Source organism: Mesoplodon bidens, assembly GCF_964165515.1.
Source record: "Mesoplodon bidens genome assembly, chromosome: 5".
Taxonomy (NCBI): Eukaryota; Metazoa; Chordata; class Mammalia; order Artiodactyla; family Ziphiidae; genus Mesoplodon; species Mesoplodon bidens.
The window spans coordinates 137,851,982-137,860,683 of NC_138161.1; the positions used below are offsets into that span (position 1 = coordinate 137,851,982).

General features: G+C 47.8%; 1 pseudogene across 1 annotated transcript; it reads left to right on the forward strand.

Moving 5' to 3' along the window:
* On the forward strand, positions 1-404 carry LOC308617638 (large ribosomal subunit protein eL32-like; annotated as a pseudogene). Its single transcript has one exon. The product of its transcript is annotated as a large ribosomal subunit protein eL32-like (transcript).
* The last annotated feature ends 8,298 nt before the right edge of the window (positions 405-8,702 follow it).

Genomic DNA, 8,702 nt, shown 5'->3' on the forward strand with positions numbered 1-8,702 from the left:
ATGGCTACCCTCAGACCACTCGTGAAGCCCAAGATGGTCAAAACCTGACAAACCAAGAAGTTCATCCGGCACCAGACTGACATGTCAGATTGAAGCGGAACTGGTGGAAGCCCAGAGGCATTGACAACAGGGTGTGCAGGAGATTCAAGGGCCAAATGTTGATGCCCGACATCAGTTATGGAAGCAACAAGGAAACAAAGCACATGCTGCCAGCGGCTTCCGGAAGTTCCTGGTTCACAGTGTCAAGGAGCTTGAAGTGCTGCTGATGTGCAACAAATCTTTCTGTGCTGAGACTGCTCACAACCTCTCCTCCAAGAACCGCAAAGCCGTTTTGGAGAGAGCAGCCCAGCTGGCTACCAGTCACCAATCCCAACGCCAGGCTGCACAGTAAAGAAAATGAATAGACAGCTTGTGTGCACATTGTGTTTGTGTTAATAAAACCATGAAACTTGGCCAAAAAAAAGACACACCAGTAATAAAAAGTAGCTAAGGCATCTAGCACTAATTGCCAGGCACTCTTCTAAGCACTCACCCTACTTTACAGACAAAACGAAGAAAACAGAGAGGTTATTGTCCAAGGTCACCCGGCTCTGAGCAGGGGGCAAAGCGAGGACTGAAGGCGAGCAGCCTCGCTCCGGGCTGTGCTCTTAAGGATAAATCAGAGCTGCCCCGAGGCCCTCCAAGGCAGTCTTTTCAATTCTGGTAAGTGTATATCATCTTAAGTTTTATACAAAGAAATCCAGGTCAAACAGGCTGTCACTTTGACCCAGAGTTAGTTGGGGGTGGGGTGAGGGTGGTCAGTTCTCTGGGCTTTGAGGGGAACGAGAGTCTGGTGTTGAGATCTGTGCAGTTAGTTGGGAGAGTGGCCCAGGAAAGAATGACTAAGGCCGAGAACAAAGCCCCTCTCTCTCCTGCGCCAGCCTCTCCCAGGGAGGGAAGTGTCTCTTGGAAGTGGGGTCCCCAGCAGGCGGTGTCTGAAGGTGGCATGGCTGTGCCCACAAGTCTCCTGCGTTTGCCTCCCTGCCCACCTCTTGACCCTGTGAGTTTCTTTCTCAGGCAAGCTCTCCCCAAATGGTGGCCAGATGGTCCCCAGCAGCTGCTGGATTCCTCACTGCCCTCCAGCCCTCTAGCCCAGAGGTCAGCGCTTCTCCTGACCAGTGTCTTGGGGTTTACTCTTCTTGGACCAGCCTGGGCCACATGCCACCCTGACACCAACCAGTGTGGCTGCAAAGAGCATGCAGATGAGCTCGGCCCGGGCAACCCCTCGCCCTTGGAAACAGGTCGGTGTGGCAGCCCTGCCTGGACCGCGTGGCCTGAGGTGGGGAACATCAAGGCGCTGTGATGGGCCTGGCAGAGGCGGGTCAGGGCAGGAAGAGACATGGACACCCGCACTCACCCAGAGCAGCCTTGCTGGAGGAGACCCTCTTAAAAATGAAAGCATTTGCATTCTACAGCAACACTGTTTCATGTGCTGCTGTGAAGTTAAACACAGCGGTGGTGGTCCGGGCACTTATAAAAACAGCCATGCTTTTCAATAGTGCATTGAAACGCTGGGATTCATGGGATGGCAGGTCTGGAGCAAAGACCTGGATTTTCACTGCGGCTCCACTAAAAGTAAGTCCCTGGGCTGGACTTGCTTCCATCCCCACAGAAGGGGAGCCTCACCCCCGCCCTCCACGCCTCACAGGCATTTCAGGGGAAACGTGAACGTGAAAGTGCTTAGCCCTGTTGCAGGAATGTTCAAGTCTGAGCAAAATCCCTCAGGAACTGGGGCAAAGTGAGTATGGCCAGAAGTCAGTACGACAGAGGACAAGTGCAGGGGCCTCCGGGGCCTTGGAGGGTGGGATGTCACAGGCAGCGCCGGGTGGGAGGGGAGACCAGAGGGCCACAGAGGGCAGGCTCCTGGGCTCGGGGGACTGATAATCACAGCTGAGAAAACTAACACATACTTCACAGACTTGATACTTCTGCATCAGGAAACGGCACGAATGATCAGGTCTAAATAGAACAGAGAAGCACTGACCAGCCAAGAGCCACCACCTGGATAGGCCTGCGAACACAGCGGGCGGGCATGGAGCCGCACATCCCCGGGGCAGGACAGCTGTGGACAGAGGCATATTCCTGGCAGGCAGGGGACAGTCGGGCCGGCAAGAGATTGAGTGCTACCTCAGGGGACCACCCATTTCACAGGCCCTGTAATTAGGAGACACACAAAAGATGGCGACACAGTACATGGAGAGAGCTGAAAAGGGTGAAAAGACCTGACTGCTACTATGTATAAAATAGATAACCAACAAGGACCTACTGTATAGCACAGGGAACTATACTCAATATTTTGTAATAATCTATACAGGAAAAGGATCTGAAAAAGTATATATATATCTTGTGCTGTATACCTGAAACTTACATGATACTGTAAATCAACTACACTTTAATAAAAACAAAAGACTTTGAAAAAAAATAAAAATAGAAGACCCAACTGGGCGTGTCTGCACTCAGTCTCTGCAACAGTTCAGAGAACAGGCTGTGCTTACCTGCCCAGGCCAACCCGAATCAGAAGGCTCTTCATGGAAAAGACATCCAAGAAACCCATTCAGACTGTAAGGAGGAAATGCACCAGTGGCTGCTGTTCGCATCTGCAGTTTCAACACGGAAGGTAACCACTAGTTGGGGTTCCTCTTGTAAAGCTGCCACAGAGGTCTGGGGCTCCCCGAATCTGGCTGATGCTTGAGGTCTGCTAGGGAACCACGTTACTTAGGATGCCTCCTTAACAAACTTCCTTGGATGGGTTTTGGGACAGTCTCTCTTTAAAACAGCTGCTTCTGAGGGATCCAGATGATAGTCAAATTACCACAGATGAGATTTTCAAGGAGCCCTTGTGCTACTTTTAAACCCTAATATGTGTTTCTTGTATTTACTTGCTACGCACTTATAAACATCACACTATTCTTTTCCAGCTAATCTGGATTTTAAATTCTGCTCGCTACACCAGATAAACTTCTTGTCCGTTGGAGTTATTTAAGGATCTGATAGAATCTTCTACAATCCTTTCTCTCAGAGCATTTATAAAATGCAAATATCAAATTTAAAAAAAGGGGGGGAATCCCCTGGCGGTCCAGTGGTCAAGACTCCACATTTTCACTGCTGAGGGCGCGGGTTCGATCCCTGGTTGGGGAACTAAGATCTCACAAGACGTGTGGCTCAGCCAAAAGAATGAGAAATAAAATAGAAGGCAAGTATCCTGAAGACTGTGTCTGCAGGTGTGATTAGTGCCATCCTTCTGGGTGGCTCCAGACTTAAAGCCATTTAAAGTGAGTTCCAACATGTCTCCTCAGAAACAGGCTCCCCAGACCTGCTGAGTGCTGGCTGAAGGCTGTGGACTGAAGGTGTGAGCAACGTGTGGACCAGCCTACTCTGGCCAGAGGCCATCACCTCCTGGAAGGGCGGCAAAGACAGCCACCACACACACAGCCTACCAGAAGCAGTTTCAGCCTTGCTGTAGTTGCTGGGCTGTTAAGTTCCACGAGGGCAGGGATCTTGTTTTGATCCCCAGTGTATCCCAAGCTCCTAGTACATTGCCTGGCACACACTGGGTGCTCAATAAAAAAAAAAAAATTTTTTTTTTTTAAATGAATGAGTCCATTCCTTCTCACTAAGCGATAGGAACTTTGCAGAGTTTTCCTTGTTGATGAGGTGGGTTCTCTTCATCTCCAAGCTGGTGGCCTCCAGAAGCTGACCTTCTGTTCAGCTAGGAGAAAGGGGATGCTGGCGAGGACGTTGTTAAAGGTCAGGCTGGCACCATGCTGTCCTCAGGAAGCTGGAACCATGGCTGCAGGCTCTTGTCCTCCCCCAGGGCCTCAGAAAATAAGCAAAGGACATGGAAATGCCCCATCTGTAGCCAGGTCCTGCCTGCTATGCAGGCCACGGATCACAGACGTGAGGCTCAAGATCCAAAAGCCAGGGGCTCACGACACAGGGTACCCCTCCACCTCAACCTCTGTGAATATTAGTTCCCAGCAGAACAATACGTATCCCGGGCCTTTCTTCTCTCAATTCTCATTTCCTCCCTCCTGTGCCCTGGCTCTGAATCCCAGGTGCTGCACTGACCAGGATGGTGCACAAGAGCCTTGTGGGCAAAGGTGATCCTCAGAGTAGCAGCACACAGGAGCTTGTCAGGAATGCAGACTCTCAGGCCCAACCCTAGACGTGGCTGCATCAGAATATGCATTTTAAACAGGATTCCTTGAATGAATCACATGCACCCGAGACTTGAGAAGTACTGGGTTGGAGCACACGATCTTCACTGAGAAAATGACCATCTTAGCTTTCTATCTGCTGCTGAAACAAATGACCACAAATTTAGTGGCTTCAGATAATACTCACTTATTCTCTCCATGGCTGTGGTCAGCAGTCTCGGTGGGCTGGGCTCTCCTCTGGAGGCTCAGGGAAGACTGGGCTTCCAGAATTCGGTTCCTTCTCCTGTTTCCACACGGGCCCCTTCATTATCAGAAGAGCAACTGAGTGTCTTCTCACACTTCGGACCTGACTTCTGCTTCAGGCTCCCATGATTGCATTGAAAGCTCTGGATGATCCAGGATAATCTCCCCATTTTAAGGTCAACTGATTAGTAACCTTAATTTCGTCTGCAAAGTCCCTATTGCCACGTGATGCAACATAAGCACAGGTATGACACCAGAAGGCAGAGGTCATGGGGGCCCAAATTCTGCTTACCACAGTGATTTCATCAGCAGTAGGTCCAAACCCGGATGAATGGTCTCTGAAGGGCACCCCCAAGTGCTCTGAATGTTCGGTCATCTCTGTTAGCATCTCTCCCTGCCACGCCTCATTTGGTTCTTCCTGCCTGACCCTTAAGTTTCACTCCAGTTACCACTGCCCCCCCCAACCCTGCCATACAGTCTCAACACATCTCAACTCCCTCCCACCCAAGAGAGCTCTTATCTGAGGGTGCACAGCATTCTGCAGGAAGTCCATCCTTTCCACACCATCTCAGCTCTTCTCAGCCACCCAGAGGGATCGTGTGCTCCACGAAAATCACAAGGAACAAGGCTAATGCCAAAAAAAGATGGCACCCACGCCTGCCACTTCATGTCGCCCCTCACTCTCCCTCGGCTCTGGCATTAGAGACCTGGGGCTCTGACCTGCAGAACAGAAGGGGCACTGGACGCCTGAGTGTCAGCAGGTCATCTCTGGGAGCTCAGCACCACCCCAAGATCACCTGAGCCAGCAGGCCTGCATACTCTTCAATTCCAGACAGACTCGTACTGGAGTGGGTGAGAGTGGTCCTGTCTTCAAGCAAACCCGGGACTAGCGCTAGCCTGTCACTAGCTGGTTGGTCACCAGTCAAATCCAGTTTATTCTTATGAAGGCCCTTCTGAGTTATCCCAAGGCCACACAAATAATCTGGAAAGAGAGGGTTAGGAGACATTCTCTGCTTTGGTTTTCATACTTAAATATCAGCCCTTACCAGTCCTGACTCCCTAGTGAATTCTGACTGTTTCTAAAAAGCAAGCCCACCCTCAATGGACAAATCCTGCCATCCGTGACAAGGGTTAAAGGCTGTTCCATGCTCCTGAAAGCAAATCCAAAAATCATTCCCAAAAAGTTCTGAAGGGACTTATTTGAAGGACAAGTCACTGGAATGTGAGGAAATTGGTTTGTTCAAAAAGCAGACACACTGATCTCTGTGTGACCTCCAGTATGAAGGAAGCCCTCCCGGGAACAGATTCTCCCTCCCTGGAGTACCAGTCAGCCGCAGGCCGGTCTCAGGGAGGCGCACAAGAAGACCCACTGCTCAAAACACAGCTCCTTCTGTGCGGGAACCAAAGGAGCTAAAAGACTCTGAAACCAATGTAGCAAATTCTGTTGAGCCTTCCTTCTTTAAACTCCAACTTGACAAATTTATTAAAGCAAGAAAAGCCAAGGGAAATTAAAAATCCCACGTGGATGACAGTTCCAAATTCACCCATTTGTGACCCCCGCCCTCATACAAACCTGCTGCACAAGGCCACAGGCAGCCAGGGAAGACTTCCAACTCCTTCTTTACCACACCCCTCCCAGTGATAAACAATCCGCCAATGCAGCAGCAACACCGTACTTACCCTGTTTCCAGTGACCAGGAAGGAAACACTCCCGAAAAACCTGAAACCTCAAAAGGAGGGGAGCCTTTGGAAACTAACATTTATAAACATCTACTACATGTTGGCGTGGCATATATATTTTCTCATTTAATCCTCACAGCCCTGAAGGGTGGCAACATCCTCGTTGTACAGTTAAAATGAGAACCGCAGCTCAGAAGGGTAAGTACCCAGCCTAAGATTTCCAAACAATCAAATGCAGATCAGGATTTAATGCCAGTTTTCCCTCCCTCTCCTTCCACAATGAATGATTGGGGATTTCACGTGAACTTCTCTCTTCCAACAGACTCTACACAGAATCTGGGAAGTCCTCCTCACAGACCGTACCTTCAGTGACAGGCAGTCCTACTGGATTTTGTGAAGAGGACAGACCAGCCTTTCTTGTCTCACTGCTGCACGTGGCGGGGAAACTACCACTAAGAAAGGACAACAGGGCTTAAGTTATAGGACGAACTACACACGTTCGAGGTAGGGAGAGTCTATCTTGTACCGAAAACCCTACTAAGACACTATGATACAACCTAATAAGGCTAAGTCTGTATGTCCAAATTGGGATTGAACTATACTGTAATTTGTTCCCTCCCACCCATGGAAGTGATCAAAGTGAAACAGAGTTCATTTGTATAAAAAAATTCCAAGTATAAAACAGCTTGGAGATCTACGGAAACTAACCCATAATTTTCTTTGAGCTAGATATATAACATACCTGTTGAATTTTAAGTATCAGCTAAAGTCAACTGACAGTTGAATCTTCTCCATCCAGTAATCAAACTAGTGCCAGACTCAACCGCTTGAGGATGCAAAGCTGATTGTCTTTAGTCCTTTGTCCCCTTGCTATTCAAACTGTGGTCTGTGAATAGCAGGCTAGGCATCACTTAGGAGGTTGCTGAGTGTACAGAATCTCTCCTATGGAATCAGAATCTGCCTGTTAACAAGATGCCCAGTGAAGCTCTGAGGAAAACCTGAAATGCAGCAGAAATGCAGACTCAAAGCACGTCCAGGGCTCCCTTCATTCCTAGTCACCCTTTGCATTGGTCCCATACAGACCCAGCCCCTTCCCATACTGTCTCGGGGGACCTTTGGAATAACCCAGGCCCCCCACCTCCCTCACACGTACCTGCCATCATCTCAGAGCCTGTTCCCTCCTAGCTTAAGATCTTCAAGAGACCATGTCTCTTCATCTCTTTATCCTTAGAGTCTGGCAACTCATTACCTGGCTCCACAGCAGGCTTGGGATAAAGTTGCTAAACTCCCCGAATTTCAACACAAAAGAGAGCCAGGAAGAGTTGGGTAGGTCAACTAAGGTCACAGGCAGTCAGGGGCCAAGCCACAGCCAACCTTCTGAACCAAGGAGGCACAAATGGGACTCATGTCTATGTCCCTTTTTTCTTTCTTTCCAAAACCCACTCACCCATTTTGGATATCTCAATTCTTGTCACATGTTCTGAGAACTACTTTTTGCTTTTGCCTAAGCTCATTAAAACAAAAATTCCACCCACACTATACTTCAAAAGATACAAAAATACAAATTTAATTGAATACTTAATGATATGGATTTCACATGAGCCAAAGGTGACAGCTGCTGAGTACCTGTTCACATTTGGCCAACTAACATGGTGTCCTGGTTGCAGCCCATGACACTGCTCCGCCATCACAGCATCTTTTCTCCTTGTTTTATACTCTTAAGAGATAGGGTAGGTTTGCTTTATTAACAACTCCAAGAATCATTTTCTTCAGTTGCAAGGGAGGCTTCTAAAATGAAAATCTGTTACCACTAAGATCTGAGTGATAGAGCAAACCTCCCAATGGGGCTGAGTGACAACTACCAAAGCGTTCAGGCTGCTCCTGGGCCACCAAGGCCCATCTGGCCAGTCAAGACCACCCAGAGCACTCATGTTTCCTCCAGACAGCCATTCCTGAGCCAGCTGGGTTGGGTCCCACTCGTCCTGGCTTGCACCAACACAAAGAAAACCTCAAGAATATTAGCCCTGCCTTTTTTTAAGGAGAAAAGTAACAATTTTAAAAAATGGGCTTTAAAAAAACCACAGATCATGTGGGAAGCACACCTTTCTCAACAGAGGAGAAAGCAGCTCACATTATGACAAAGAATCATACCAAACACCTCAGACTGAAGGAGGAAATATTTCATGACACTAATCAGACAATGCTGAAATAAAACTGTTTGGTTTGAAGCTTTGAATAAGTTCCAAGTTTTTATATTTCACAATTTGTAGAGTCCACAGTCTGCTAAATAAAAGCAGTAGTAAGATTTCACAAACTATTATACAATTTAAATCTTATGAATTTAATTTCATAAAAATTTAGGTGCACATATTCTTACCAGCTAACCTAAGAATGCAGTTTTTATCTATAGTCTAAAATACTTTAATCTTAATACTTTAAAAGATTTAGTTCCAGCACTGAAAATAATCCCATCACTTTTTTTGTTTGTTTTTACATGTTTTACAATAAAAAGGTTGTGCTCCTAGTCAAAAAGATCCAGACTAATTCAGCATGTAAAAAATAATTTTACAAAACATCCAAGAC